This window comes from Plectropomus leopardus, chromosome 2 (assembly GCF_026936395.1).
Source record: "Plectropomus leopardus strain MGB_pleo_1.0 chromosome 2, ASM2693639v1, whole genome shotgun sequence".
Taxonomy (NCBI): Eukaryota; Metazoa; Chordata; class Actinopteri; order Perciformes; family Serranidae; genus Plectropomus; species Plectropomus leopardus.
In genome coordinates, this window is record NC_142177.1 from 6,050,075 (window position 1) to 6,066,627 (window position 16,553).

General features: G+C 40.7%; 1 protein-coding gene across 1 annotated transcript in view; it reads right to left on the bottom strand.

The window, feature by feature from the left end:
• Positions 1-15,876, bottom strand: part of frmd4ba (FERM domain containing 4Ba) — a 59,497-nt gene extending 43,621 nt beyond the window's left edge. Inside the window, exon 1 of the mRNA XM_088083495.1 lies at positions 15,683-15,876. The gene's annotated coding sequence lies outside the window, so the exon portion shown is untranslated. The remainder of the gene's footprint in view (positions 1-15,682) is intronic.
• Positions 15,877-16,553: the final 677 nt, after the last annotated feature.

Consider the following 16,553-nt stretch of genomic DNA (forward strand, 5'->3'; position numbering starts at 1 on the left):
GTTTCAGCAGCATTTTGACATGTTAAACTGCCAACTCCTTCAATTACACTGTCATCATACCATCAACTCTGTGGGTTGTAGCTGTTGTGGTAGTCAGCCAAACATATACTGTAAATTGAAGAATGCTTGCTTGTTATTGGCTGCAAGGCAACTTGCCAATTTTTTCTAGATATGGGTACAAAAAGGAACAAATGCAGGTATTGTTGGACTGGAGAAGTTTCCACGCTACTTTGATTTATTTCAGTCAATACCTTAAAGGTATTTCGAAGGGCAGGCGACAGGACTGATGTTTCACCTCTCATCTGAGAGGCTTCTTCAGTTCTGATGAACTACCTTGTCATTTGCAAGTGCCATCATCATTTCAAGTGTTCTTCAGAAGCTAAACTGAAGAAGCCTCTCAGATAAGAGATGAGACGTCTTCAAGAAACTCAAGCAAGTCCAGTTGCCTATAATATAGCACTTAGAATTGCCATGACCTGAATGACTGAGAATCTTCATCAATATAACCCTTCAAAACCCTTCAGTTTTCTTGTACTGCATTCAGATGCTTTTCACTAACATCTAAACCTCCGAAACCTTAAAAAATTGGTTTGATCTCTTTCAAAAACACAGGAAAAAACATAATGAGCAACTTAGCAAGAACAGTCCTGCAAGTGTAAAAAAATGTAAAAGGGAATGATCTAAAAATTAGTTGGGGAGTATCATAAGATAATTAGCATATTATCAGCATAGTATAGTATTAGCATAGTATCATAAGATAATTAGCATATTAGCAAAAACCAAGGGTTTTTGCTAATATGCTAATTTCTTGCCAATGTTTGATCCAATTCTTGTCAAGTTGCTCATTGTCCTCTTCCCATGTTTTCAAAGGAAATCCAGCCACTTTGCTCAGGTTTAAGGCAATGATTACCAATTCCCAGCCCTAGCTAAGATGCTCCAAAAACTTCAGGTAGCTGCAAAGTTTATTCCTGGTGGGTCCGTCACTATGAACAAACCCTTGCATATTGGACGTAGTAATTTAATTCATGTTTATTGCAAAAAAAATGATGGCAGAATAACTTTTGTGTAATTAAATAAGCAACATCACGTAATGTTCACCACAAAAGGTTCTTTGTCTTCTCAATGACTTCACAGTGACAATTTCACAATGAAATGTTCCACCTCTGAAGCCAAACCAGCTGTGCTGTAACATTTTGGAGTATATTGACAGCACATGTCAGCTGTTTTGCGGGTAGAGTCCTCATCTGAGCAAAATCTTTGCACGGGAAGCATCCATTGCTTATGTAACTCAGTATATGTAGCTGCTGTGTCCCATTTCTCCCCGTCTCCAGCCTGGCACCACAGCTGTAAACACCATGACCTCACACCATCCTCTGTCACCCCCTCTGACATCACTCTAGTGTCACTCCATTTCTCCTCACAAGTCATGTGCTGCACTCAAGACCGTGCTCACTTAAAGGCTCATTCTTTTCAAGCCGCTGTTATATGTTCCCCCTTCAGCACAATCAATTGTAGTGCAAGCGCAGCTTGGCTGACGCACTTCACGCTGCAGTGCAACTTTATAACCAGCAGATGGAGGAATTGAGTGTCTCATATAACCCTCAAGGACTGACAGGAAATCCATACATTTAGTGCTGGAAATTATTTGGTGATTTATGCTATCTGCAGGGTTTCCTATTATCTTTATGCCAATGTCATGCCCTTTCTCCCACTATAAGGGCCTCATTCCACTCGTGAAGCCTGGATTAAAAGTTTAATAGAATACAGACAAGCAGGCTGTTACAATCTATCCCACAGCTTTGCTCAGTCCCAGAAGTTCAGCATTAATAAGCCTGAATCTGTTGAGAATACAAGGCAGGGCATGACAGGGGCAGCCGCTCTGCCAAGATCATCACAGTTCCCTGTCCCTGGGCTCATTTCAACATGGGATGGCAATTACCATGTACAGTAAGTGGTAAATTAATTGTCTAAAAGGGGAAGGCCTCCGAGTGATCATAACAGAGCCTGAGTGGGGCAGGGAAACAGCTGTCACCCCACGCGGGCCTACAGCTGACGAGCTGCGCCACATACTGAGACTGCAGCTGACACGCTGAATGGAAGACATTCTGTGCAGTACGCCTGACACACTCCTTAACACACACACACACGCAGCACTGTTGTAAGATATAAAGCATGCTCCCTGCCTGCTCGCCTGTCAAGCCTCCTGACTGTCTCTTAGAAATGGAGCAGGTGGACACAGCTGTCAGAAATCATGACACTCCATAGGAGGATGATTTGTAGTCATGCATCATACATGAATAGATTTAATTCATAAAACATGAAGGAGGGCCAGCTCTGGTCATGCATAGAGCCACCTTTAAATGGGCTTTGCTACTACAAGCCTGATCCAGTAAAATAAAATATCATGCCTTCTGTTTGTCTATTGCTCATTCTCTCCCAGACGCATGCTTTGACAGCATTAAATCAGCACAAAAGAGATTACAAATTTTAAAATATGTCTCCCCTTAGGTCTTTTTGACAGCTGTGCCAGTAAGTGAGAGGTTGCCATTATATGTCTTGACAGAAATCGTCGCCGCATTTGTTTAAAAAAAACACAAGACGTCTTAATTACAGCCAATCAACACCATGTGATAAAGCTCCATTTGGCAAATGAATGGCGAGACAGAAAAGCTTTTTGTGTGTTCAGGCGGTACAGTGAAGCTCGGCTTTGTGTGGCCAGGCAGGGGGTGGAAAGAGAAAAGACGGCTGGGAAAGACCTTCAGGCTGCCACCATGCACCTTTAGGCTTGGCGGGTGTGTTTGGAGATTTGTGGCCCGCTCCTCTTGCTGTACAGGACGGTGCTACAGGCCTCGCTGGGGGCAAAAGGCCGCGACAAACCATGTGTGTGTGTATAAACCAGATGCTGTAAAGAGGAGGAGGTCAGAGCGGGGGAAGCGTGCGGTGTCAGCCTTAAGCCCCACACGGTCTGCTGCAAACAAAATGTTGCCCCCGGGGACTGTGGGTGCCCAGATTTATCCAGACATTTCTTAGAAGGAGCACAAAGAGCCTGTGTCATTAGTTTTCAATATCATAGCCAAGTGATGGAATATATGAATGGCCACTGTGGACATCTCCACAGGCCTCCAAAATGAAACAAAGAGAGTGCAAGAGAGATGAAGCAGAGGAGGGGGAGGGGAGGAGACACCACCAGTGAAGGGCTATAATGAGCCTCAGGGCATAAAGTGGGTGAAATTATTGCAGAGAGAAAAAAAAAATATAACAATTTTATTGTTTGGTTTCTTAAGAGTGTTAAACTGATATTGCGTATTAAAAAAAAAACAAAAAACTATGAAGATAGCTTTAAGGAACACTTCACACACAAAATGACCATTTATATCAGTTACCACCACACGGTAAATTCTTCAAGAAGTGTTTCTTTTCTCACATACCTCAACAGTGAACAAAGAATCCAAGAAAAAAATAGAGAAAAAGTCTCGATAATTTGGAGCAAAAAAGGCTGGCTTTAACAACAGCAAAACTGTAAATACTATATACATACAGTACAATCAAAGTATAATTTATTCAGTTGTATACTTAGTGCTTTCCAAACACATGCATTTTCGCCAAAACCTTATTATTTAAGACACATTTGCATAAATAGTTTCCAGTGGTAGATGTACCTAGAAGCCATACTTTTTCTTACAAGAAAATGACTTTGGTAAAAGTTATTGGAATACTATTTGAGTTAAAGTATTACAGTATTGGATATTTACTGTATATAAAAAAGTATTAAAAGTAATTTATGGAATTAAATATACTTAGGTCTTAAAAGTAAAAGTTCAAGTAAGAATTTTTAGAATTATTACTTTTATTTCATAATAACATACACCATTCTAAAAATGGTATGTTATTTTACTTTGAATAAAAAAACAAGGTCTTTTTTTTCCAACTTAAAAATTATATCCAGTTTTTCTTTCCCGTCTGTAACTAAAATGCTTTGGGTAAAAAGAGTGGATTAAAAGTATAAACTACATTATATATATTTTTTTTAAAAAGGAGTGAAGTACAAGTGAACTCAGACAAAAATAAAAAAATCTAGTGAAGTACACATACTCTAAAAAATACTTAAGTACTGTAACAAAGTATTATTACTTCATGACATTACACAACTGACAGTCCCATGATGAATAGTGCGCTGGGGAAACTCAATGGAATCAATGAGCAGAGTTCAAACAAACAAAAAATTAATCTGTTTGTGAAATACTGAGCACAAGATTGGATAAATGAGACTTGTATCACACATGAGTTGTGTAGGAGTTTAAAAAGGGATTTTTTGATGAAGTTTTGCTATTGTTAGATATGGCCCCCATTTACTCAAATCCATTAATAGTTTTTGGATTCTTCATTCATTGTGAAGACATGCAAGAAAAAAAAGGAGTCTTCACAAATTCAATGTAACACGGGGAGAGGAATTGCTATACAAATTAACCTTTTGTGGTTGAAGTACTCCTTTAAAGTCTGAAATCGAGTTGATATTTAAAAAGCGTTCCCAGTGCTTATGTTTTATGAGTTTTGCAAATCATCAGTCATGTGACAAGCCTTTGTAGTTAACACATGGTTCACTGTGAGTCACAACAAAAAGCTGTTTTCTTTTAGAGCTTTTCTGGGAATTAGTAAATGAATAATAATCACAAGCCTTTGAAAACATATAAGTGAATTAAAACCATAATCTGTTTAGTTTCCATCCATAATTGTGAATGATGCCTGAGGGGGAATGTGTGTGGAGAATCAGGAAAAGGTCACAGTTCTTATTCATCTTCTTAATATGCTATAATTCAAGAGCCACACAGCAAAAACTGAACCTCAGCTTTTAGCTAAACTAGTCTACAGGCTACCAGCAGCTCTGTGAGGCTGTAGCCTACTGAAGGCACAGTGGTGCTTTGAGCTAAATGCTAAGGTCACAATGATAATGCTAACATGCTGATGTTCAACAAGCATCTTGTAGGCGTTACGGCTTATGATAGACTCTAGCTTGTTTATCAGCTGAAGTTTCCTTAAAACTGAGACCAAATCAATGTCCTTAAGTTTGGAGAAATGTCAGTGTCATGAGGGGGAAGTAAAACAAGCAAAGGGTATAAATCAGTAAAGTCAGGTTTATTGGTGTTCACTTTCATTTCTGACATGTCAAATAATGCTTCTTTATTATCTGGTTTAAGAACTGAGGAAATGGTCAAAACCGGAAATTATGCCCTTAACACATATAGAGCCATAAATACTAAAACCCCCTGCAAGAGTTACAGCTTCCCTCCAGTTAAACCAGTACATTAACATACAAACTGTATTGACATACTGAAGTGTCTACATCCATTTTGTTGCAGCAGTTCTGCAATGAGCAGAGTTCTGCTTCTTGATATCTGCATTTAGATGATGTACGGTAATGACACCCTCTGGCTTATCACTCTCAATCCAATTTACTAACTTGATAATCAGATCAGTTACATGGTCTTATCTGGCCAGAAGACAAATGTCTGCAATCACAACTGATACAGATACCACATGTTGAAAACTGCACTCTGCTAGTCAATATGCAGTGATACACTGCAGAACCTGCGAGGCACAAGTGTACATCACTTTGAAGCAAAAAGCGTGAAAGCCTCTTGTCCCTAGCCGCTGTCCTGTCAGTAATAAGCCACCGATATGGCAGAAAACCTCTATTTTTGTCCTGCTGTATGAGCACAAAGGCTCTCAGTGGGCTGAAAGCTCTGTCAGAGTGATTTCAAGAGGTGCCATGATTTGAGGGGAGGGAGAGTTCACTGGGAGTCAAATGGGGATTTTTAAGTAGGTAGAGCTTGTGGAAGAAAGAGCCTCAAAAACAGGGCATCTGTTCCTGCTTTACTGCTGCTGGAACATCTAATTCAGACCTTTCACTGTTACTATGCCATCGCGTATTCTCAAACAGCTGCTACACTGCAGATGGAAAACGTGTCTTATTGCTTTTTAATATTTTATTGGTTAGAAAATACACCACATGTGAGCAAATTAAGCTTTCAACTGCGCAAATATTCAGAGAAAGAGTTGTTGTAAAAGCAGAAAAAAGTCTCACTGGTAGATCTCAGACGGCAAAAAAACAGTTTTTATGATAATGTAGGCAAAGATCCAACAAAAGAGGCAAAAATATCACCAAACCAGGCTGCATATATCAACATTACCCATGTGCAATGTGGAAATAACCAAGCAGAATTAGTATTACAAGGGATGCCAGTAATTTCATTTTAGCCTTCTCACAGATGATCAGTCTCCCGGACAGTTAAATAAATTACACAGGGTCCATGCTAATCAAGGGATGAGCCACATAATGTCAACCACAGTGAGGCGAGACAGACTTCACCGCTTCAGCAGCTTTATATCAGTTTGAGTTCCATCATACTATATATAAATACCAGGCTGTTCTCATTGTCAGGTTGTCAAAAACTGTTGTTTTATCACATCCGTGAGTGTGTGATCTTGAAAACCGTAGCACCCTTTAGGATCTTTTTAAAGCATTGGGCTCTGACTAACTTCAGTGCAAACCCATCTGTGGCAAATGTGGACACTATGGCAGTGTCTCCACCAAAGACTTATATATACATATATATATATATATATATATATATAGTACCTTCGTAACTAAAAGTACCACCTACAAAGAGGTACCTAGACCCTAGATCTGCATTTTCACCATAGACAGTAGGCTGCTGTTACATGTCGGTGCGATTGTTGTCACTTGCTGCTCTGTCCAGCAGCACTCGCTGTATGTCCTTGTTCAATGGTGAAAGAGAAAGTAAACTGAAATGAACCGAACCATCCTGCTGGTGGAAAAGCCCCATAAGAGCAACTAATGCTATCCAAAAAGGGGGAAGTCTGCGTAAGGAATGCGTGACAGTTGAAAATACACAACCTTCACCCAGGAGACAACAGTTCTTGTCCCGTTTGAAACCAAAAGTCTCCATTGTTTTAATGTAATGTTACTTAACTTATGTACGGTCATTGTGCACTGACATCATTCTTGTGACTTATTTAAGTCACGTTACATAACTACATAACATTTTTATTTTGACCCAAAACATGATCTTTTTTCTAAAGTAGTTTTGTTGGCTAAATCTGTCACAACATCAACTGCGTGGCCGCGACAAAGGGTCAGTGGGCTATTTAAGCACTTATATAACTTACTTAAATAAGAACAGATCTAAAATTACAGCCCATGCTCCTTCCAAAGTTTTCAAACACTGCCGCTTTGTCAGTAATTTGGGTGTTAGACACCGATGCCAAAAGTGCCCATTCATGGCGGTATGTTACACCAGTGGTTGGCGTCAGTTTATAACACTGCTGGACAGCACTGGTCGCAGCGGTATGATGCGCTGGCGGGTGGTGTCAAATTATACCTCTGCTGGACAGCACTGGTCGCAGTGATATGATATGTTGCTGGCTGGCTACAGCACCAGTTACAGTGGTACGATACGCCGGCAGGGGGTGTTACTTTGTAACACCATCCTCACATTTGAAAATACAATAAATGTTTCAACTTGAGAGAAGAGGTAAATGTTCCTCGATTATCAGATTTTGATCCATTGTCCATTGACTCATCAATTAGGCTAATTAACTTATCCACTTAGCACTACTGTCGGGTAAACATTTTCAAATCCAGTCTGTTCCTGAGGGCATGAATAAATGTATCTGCACATATGCTACCACCACCATTCATTCCCCAGCCTAACCAGCCCCTGCCTTCCCCTGAGGATACAGTATTATCTTTCCTCCCAGTGTGCCTGACACCTGTTACAACTGCACCCTGCCACCTCAATATCAGCTTTCTATCAGTCCACTGCTTTGTCGTTCATCTCTGCACACTAACTGAGACTACAGAGGCTAATGTTGCTGACGGACACGTGAAGCTGTTGCACTGAGGGGGAAACGCTTCTCCAAATGTGACCAATCCAGCTCTGAGGCAGGTGTGCTGCTGTTACAATGCAGTACAGTACAGTAGGTGAAAGGGTATCACACACTCATATACTATATGTATTTCAAAAGGAAGCAGCCAAGCCTCTTAGGAACACAATGCAACCTTGAAAAGACCTCTGCATCAAACACAGGTTTTTCGATTCAATTACAGGCCTTCCTCTGACACATTTCCTCGTCATTGTGTCGCCACAAACACACATATCTGTCCTCCATGTTGCTGCTAACATGCAGTCCTCCTTCACAGCCCCTCTGTCCCTGTCACAGAGCTCAGACTGGCCTGTCTGAGTGGACCAGCGGGGCGCTCGGTTTCAGTCCATGGGGCAGGTGATAATGACTTCCCTCCCCTCCCGGCTTCTCCTCCTCATCCCGAACTGCAGCGGTGAAGGTGACTGCAGCTGGATGATTTCTTTCTTTCTAAACTGCAGGGGATACGAGTTGTGTGTGTGTGTATGTCACTCTAGGTGGGGCCGATGGTTCCCAGTGTTAACCCTGTAAGAGGAGGCTCACATAACACTCCATTAACTCTTTGGAACCTGAGAAAATCAGCTTGTTTTTTTTTTTCAGAAACAACAACTTAATGAGAAATGGCACCAACAATTATCAAGACTTTAAGTTGAAAGAAATTTTACATTACATTTTTTTGTAATTATATAATTGTCTTTTTGGGGGGAAAATTTTCCCTTTAAAAAAATAAAAATAAATCTAATAATCCCCTCCAGCTAATTTACAGGTCATTTTTTTACTTTTCTATTTTTGTGCTTATTTTTTGGTAATTTTCTTTTTTTTTGGATAATATTTAATAATCCACTCTGGCTTATTTTCAGGTCATTTTTTAAAATCACTCATTAGTATTTTCTTTCTTAATTTTTGCAATTTGCAGGACATTTCTTTCCAAGTTGCGCATTATGATTTTTTCCCCCACTTTTCAAAAGAAATCAAATCAATTTCCTCAGACTTCAGAGGTTTAAATGCTGGTAAAAGGCATCTGAGTGGAGCACAATAAAAATGATGTGAATCTAGCTGATAAAGGGTAAATGATAAATGCAATAGCGGGTGAGCATCTGTACTCCATCTTTATTGTCTACCTCTATTAACTCATTGAGGGAAGGTTTGCAAGCTGAAATCACTTTGTTGGGGGTGTTGTGAGCATCACGTATCCACGGAGGTGTTTTCTCCCTTCCGGCGTTGAGGATGTGAAACAGCGTTGAGCGCTATTGATCACCGAGGATCCGAGGCTGTGGGGTACGTCTGCTGCTGTGTGTCGACACCGTGTACCTCTCTGTTTGTGCCTGAGAGGGTAATAATAGCAGCTCAGGCCGCCACCCCCCTTTACCTTCCAAGCACTCACAGTGCAGGGAGTCTCATTCTGGTCATTACCATCTGGCTTTCAAAAAAACCCTCAACATCATCACCACACAGCTCTCTCCATGTGTGTGGGTTTGTGTGTGTATTGTGTGTTTACGAGGGAAAATAGGAAGATATGGAGAGTGATCATGAGAGAGGGATGGATGGATAGATGAAGAGAGGCACACACAAGCAGCATAATTAAAGGGAAGACCGCCCCCCTCCTTCTCTCTCCCTTTTTCCAAAACCTCGCAGCTAAGCCAGCAGCTCGCACGGAAAGAGGTGGTAGAGGGTTCTGCTTTGTTGTGATTTTCATTTTCTCAGCCTCACAGCAATGACTTCCAACTCTGAGAGACATGTGAGAGCAGGAGGAGGAGGAGAGCACAAACAAAAAGAGGGATATTCTGCTCTGGAGTGTAACGCTGCATAGATGTGTTGGGTTCAAGGCTGCCTGCACTGCCTCGGGTTGTGGATGAACCCATAGGGAGGAAGGTGCTCCCCGTCTAGGATCTATATCTCACCTGCACACCTGTGAAACAGCAAACCATATTTAGATTTTTAAATACTGAACAGTTTGGTTGACTAAGAAATCTAGATGGTGATCAACAGGAGAGAACAACCATCATTGAAAAAAAAAAGATCTATTTGTTCCATTAAAAAAAAGAGTCCTCTGTTGCAACCTACAGCTTTGCATTATCCTCATATACTTTAAAGCCAGAGTAGGAAAAATCTTAAAAATACATAAATGAAAATCACCCTCCTCCTGAAGCGCTCCACTCTGTTTTAAGCCCCTCCATCAGATGATGACAGGCATATGCAGTGATTCCTATATATTGATTTATTTCATCTTAAATCATTGTACAGTCGTGCTGCTGCGCACAGTGCATTCACTCAGCCCTGCTTTGCCCAGATCTCTAGAATTAGCTCACTAGCCATCCTGCATTCTCTGGCACTGTGGACTGCTTCAGGTACCTAAAACTATTTTTAGGCTATAAAATCATCAATCAGCCATCAATCTTGTTTTGATTTTGATCTTGATATTGATTGCACTAAAACCCGTCTTCTATGTGTCTTTCATGTAGTTCCCACATTACGACCTCAAAGCACATGAACACAATGAAGTCAAAGAGTGAGTCGCAAGAACGACTTCCCAACTATGCAACTCTGAGTTTCCAACATCACATGAACGTAGCATTAAGCCTGAAAATAGAGGCAAGAAAAGCGAAGAAGTCTCTCAGACCACATGAATCGCAATTTACTTTAAGTTTATGTTGGGACTGTTGCCAAGTGATGCCAAAATAAAACTGCTTCCCCAGATTTAACTTTGCACTTTTGCATCATCTGACTGAAACGAAACTTAGCATCGAACACTCTAAATACAGCGTCCACTTAGGCCATGTTTGGATGTGAACAGCCCTACTAAAAATTGGAAAGTCATTCCTTTGTGTCAAAAAAAAAAAATGGGTGAATGTGATAAAATATTGAGAACGATCGGTGTGTAAATGAATCTGTAAAAACAACTGAAAACGCTGTAGTATGCACGTCAGGCCAGTAGCTGGCAGAGTAATTTTGTTGTTACCTTGGTTCGCCCTTTTTTTAAATTTACGCTGGAACCTGGTTTCAAAAGTTTCTGTTTTCAGTTCCCCATTACACATTTGTCACTTGAACGAAAGGCCAAAACACAACAAAAGTTTAATGTTTCATGCAGGAACCAACTGATTGTTTTTGGCAGATGTTTTATTAAAGTGGTTAAAATACGTTTTGATATCAACCCCTCTATGCAGCATGGTAATGCTGAGCTGTGGGGAGCGCGCTCCGTCTGTAGTAGTATCTCATACAGCCCCACTTCCAAAATCCAGAACTATCCCTTTAATATTTTCTTCTGAAAAAGAAAAACCTGGACTCCCTGACTTCACTTTGGCTCTGGATTTAGATGTGTCAGGCGTAAATCTAGTTTCCTAAAAATACACTCTATGAATAATGACTTCACCATCTTCAATTTGAAATATTGTTTACAAAATAAAAGACGTTTCAATGTGGTCATTTCCAAAACCATTTCTTGGCATGCAGAATCACATTATGTAGCTATCAAAGCTGAACATTACTGCTACATGTTAACAGAAATCATAAATATTCATATTGATAAATTAAGCATATTTGCTCTCTGTTCAGTCTTTCAGTTACATCATGATAATGTATAATAAAGCCAGTGTTTCACCTAATTTGGTTGTTGTCCTGGCGGAACGCTCTGTTGGAATTGTGATTAATTTCCAACTATCATCCCCCCGGGACAGGGGGCTTTTACTCTGAAGTGCACGGGTCAATAGCCACTGATACACATGGCTAACCTATAAATCCATCCTTGTGTCCATTCTTTAAATAATTCATAAGGAGGAGGGTTTAAGCGTTGCATTTCTAGGGGAATCTGTCCACAAACCGGCAAGTGTCTGTTCTTAAACAGATCTGGGTTTATTTTAATGCAGTCTCTTTCATCTAAATGATATGGAAACCAGCTCCCAGAGGACTCTGTAACCAGCTGAGAGCATCTCTGCGGGGCTGATGCTAGTGTTTTCTGCTTTATTCTGAAGGGGAATAAACACGCAAACTAACCCTGAACATCATTATTCACCGCAGCCCCACATAAAGGCACCACATCCCTCAAAATCAAACAAAACACAACATGATTTTTGTCTCGTAAAACTCTACACGTGGTTTTTCTTGTAAACAGGGATCGTAAATTTTGAAACACACAATGAACCCGGGACGTTTCACAATGTCTGTGTTGAACATGTGAGACTGAGGGCCAGACTCTTTGTTTTACTCAGGATGTCCTGTCTGAGGGGACAAAGCAGACACGAAACAAGAAAAGGAGATGTAGTGCCTGTACTCTGCTGAGCTGGTTCACAGCCAATGAGGAACAGATTCCTGTTGACACAACTTTCGGTGTGAACCGTGTTTGCAGTGATTATGTTACAGAGAGGACAGGGAGGACCGAGGACATTTACAGCCAACACTGGAGCGCTGAGACAAAACTTTCTGGACCAGATCCTTTTTACTAAACAACGACCTCTTGACCCAGATGGCCCCACTGGACTGGATCTGAATTGATTTCCCACTGCTAAGCCTATTGATTACTGTTGACCCACAAATACACGATCTGGAAAACACTCCAGAGCCTGACCCTGAATTAGGCCTCAAGCAGCAGGCCTGTTTACATTAAAGTGCCACTCCACAACCTCCATGTTTTCCACTTCTGATGAGAGCTATGAACTCGTTGATCCCATCTTTTCTTTTTCTCATATTTGCTACTTTCCAGTTATATTAATGCAATAGCTTAGCATTCTGGCTAAATACTACAGTGAATTAATGTTTAACTAACAGGAGTTTGGCATTTAGCAACAGGAGTTTTACATTTAACAGAAAAAGTCCTACAGTCTTGCTTTAATGGGGCCATCCACCAATTTTATGCATCAGGACCTCGAAGGGTTAGGGTTAGGTTAGGGTCAGTTCATTGGACTGTTCAGTTATGCATTGAACCTCCAGGAGCGCAGAGCCTACCCTGGGCACAGACGGAGCAGTAGAACATCAGGCGCAGTGAAAATGAAACAAAATTGGTAATTTCACTGGGTCAAGAAGTTTGTATTTGCTTGCTTCTACTCTCCTCCTCTCATTCTTCGATCTGATCAGCTCTGACCGAAATCGACAGATGAAATTATCCAACCCACTACTCACACTCCGAGGAGGAAAAGAACTCTGCATGAGCTACACCTGCGCTGCGGTCATGGACCCGTAAAAACATCAGCTGTAAGAAATAACTCGGGCTGCATCCGGTTACCTGACTCAGCTGAGACTCAGGATGAATGACGCCCCAGAAGTGGGCCAAATAAATCTGGCCAGATTACTGCTGCTGACACCACTATGACTTGGCCATTATCAAAAATGACCTGGCCCAGAATTGGCCCATACTCTACATGCCAGAAGAAATGAGTCCAGATGAGTTGGGCTGCATCCGGTTACCAGTCTCCGCTGAGACTTGGGATGAATGACGCCCCAGAATCAGACATCCTGATGATGTCTGGAGCTTTGCTTATACTTAAACTAAAGGCTAGGATTTTCTGGCCTCTGCTGCTTAAGTTATGAATATTCTTTTTGTTATCTGTCCCTTGTGAGTCCTGCAACTTTATGTCAGTGCAATACTGTACTACTCCTTTAAGTTCTTATGTCATGTTTTTAATATCTGTCTATCTCCTGCTTTGATTCAAAGCCATCCTCCCATGAAACACACGACAAATTCACAGACCTTGATACAGGTTGTTTTTATATATACAGTATTTACATTAACTCATAGTGTTACCTGTACATATAAACAGCATGTGTAAAGTCTATTGAGGATCCCCACTTACATTCCCACCTGTCACCTGCCAGACTTTGATCAGGAGTTTGATCTTTGTGAGGATATCTGTCAGAACCAGTCTGGCAGGAACTCGTTTTTTGGCAGAAGTATTGAATTGTGTGAACCTGTGTGACAACAGTATCACATAGCCTAACTGACAAATGCTCTCATTCAAACCTCTGTGAGGAGGGCAATAATAAAGATGTGTGGGAAAGGAAAAGAAAAAATGCTGATAAACAACTTTGAACACAAAACAGGGGCCATGAGGAGAGGTGAGAACACATTGTCAGCTCAGGTCACACTCGGCACGTTAACTGGCCGTAGTGTTTAATCCTGTTTACTCTTTCAGAGGCCGTCTTGTATGGATAAGGTCTTTAATGGACCCTGATAGGCAAATCACTTGTATGTGTGCCGAGCCGAGCAGCAGCGTTGGAATATTCTGTGGTGGTTAATAGCTTTATTGAATCGGAAGCGCTGACCCCATTAAAAGCAGCTGAACATCCCAGACTAAAGTCAACACAAAGCAGCGCTGTCTGTGCAGTTTGTCAGTGTGTGTGTGTGTGTGTGTGTGTGTGTGTGTGTGTGTGTGTGTGTGTGTGTGTCAGAAAGAAAGAGGCAGCACATGTTGCTCTCACAGGGCACAAATTCAATATGCACCTATACAAACCCAAGCTTTTGTTGTGTATCACTCACAGGATCCGTGTCACTGGGTTTCATCACACCAGACCTACTGTGTGTCAGGACTTTTTCTTTATGATATATAATTTTAGAGCGCTGTGTGAAAGTGTTCATCCTGTTGTTTGCCATCTCCAGCACCACACACACACTCACACACAAGACCCATACAGGATATCATATGCTTGCCTCTCCATTGTTTGTTTAGTCCAGGAAACAGGATATTCACATGGAGGAGGGCAGCAGCTGATCACAGCACCAAAGCAGAAAGAAAAGGTTCAATTTTACTTTAAAAACAGCACAGAAGTGATTTTTTTTCTCTAATACTTTCCGTTTAACCCTTTGAAACCTGGATTTTAATCAGTTTTCTATGCCTTTCCCAAGCATTTTAAACATTTGAAACATTGTGCAAATTAGCATGATTTCTTTCAAAAAACATGGGGAAAAGGGTAATGAGCAACTTTGCAAAAAAATTGGTAAAAGTTGACAAGAAAATACCTTAAAAAATAGCTATAAGAGAGAGAGAGAATAATAAGATCTTTTAAAAATAAATACAGAAAAATACCTCCCAAAAATTAGAATTATTATCATAAGAAATCAGTATATAATAAACATCAAAATGAAATCACAGAAATTACTATTATTTATTTCGTTTTAGCACTTTGAGGTCATTTACTGTTATTCTTCATCTTCTTTTCTTTCTAATTGTTTGACTAATTTAAGGAAATATTTTTGTAACTTTTTATTAATCTATTACTAATTTTTGGTCAGTGTCTTTTTTTGTTGTTCATTGCCTTCTTTCCAGGTTTTTGAAAGAAATTACAGGTTTCAAAGGGTTAAGGTGCATCATTGTGGTGTCCATAGTTTCCTGTCAGTGTGCTTGAAATGTTCAAAACCATAACAACACCAACAGAAGTTTCTGATCAGCAAAGCACTAATGTTGATATGTCAACAGCTTACAACCCGGCTGACATTCAGACAGCAGAAGTCAAGTGAAACACATGCATGTTCACAGAAGGCGTGGATCCATTTCTATTAATCAAAACAGTCTTTTTGGAGTGAAAAAGTGACTATTACGCACAAAAAGCACGCGTCCCCACAGAAATACAGCAAAAAATGAAGCATTTAAAGGCTATAAATGACGCAAACACGTTATAAAGTGCCAAAAAAGCCTTATTAAAAATGCAAGATAACACAACGCACCTTGTGGCTGCCAGAAAAGCTGTTCACAAGACTCTATATTGCTCGAAAACAAAAATCAAATGCCAAATACGTTGTATGGAAATAACTCACCTTCTGTCTTTTGTTGTGATCGGATCGCTCCTCACTTATTGTCTGTGCGCAGCGCGTCTCAGCCGGCACCGGCTCGCTCGCATAAATCCACCTCTCTTTAAAAGCTCAGACTGACACAGGCGTAAAGGGTAGTACTGGAGGAAGAGTTCATCAGAGACCGGGTTGAAAAAAGTCCAGGAAAGGAAGCCGCCGCCTGCTCCGCATAATAATAACGTTGTCCCACGCACTCAATACAGTCAGTCAGTCCCATCCATCCACACTCCCCGCCTCCTCCTCCTCTTCCTCCTCCTCCTGCTGCTGCCCGCTGCCGTCCACATAGTCAGGACACATGGATGTCCCTCTGCCCCGCGTCAGTGCATCCGAAAAATCAAAAACAAAGATTTGTGTTTTACAGTTTAAAATGTATATTGCATTGTGTAAGTGTTGCATTATGCATTAATTAGTAGGACATGTGTCTCATCATACAATTAGGCATACATGTTGACTTTATCTATTACTGTGCCAGAAATTTCTAATGCGCTCCTCATAGGACATATGCGCAATGCACATACTGCAATACAATAGTCCTTATCTTCTGTTGTTCAATAAGGCTGGATTGCCAAATATCATAATTAAGAAGGAGCATGGGGTGGTGAATTGGAAGTACAAACTCTGACTTACATACAAACTCTGACTTGACTAGTTGAGTATTATTAAAGCTGTCCCAATCAATGCGACTGGGCTATATAGAAAAGCAAAGGAAATAAGACACCTAACACTCTTTGAAGCTGTAGTAGGTAATTTTATGATTTTTTTGGTTATATTTCAGCTTATTCTTATTTAGAACTCGTCAAATAGATACACTCTGTCAATACGGCCTCACTCCAAAGTC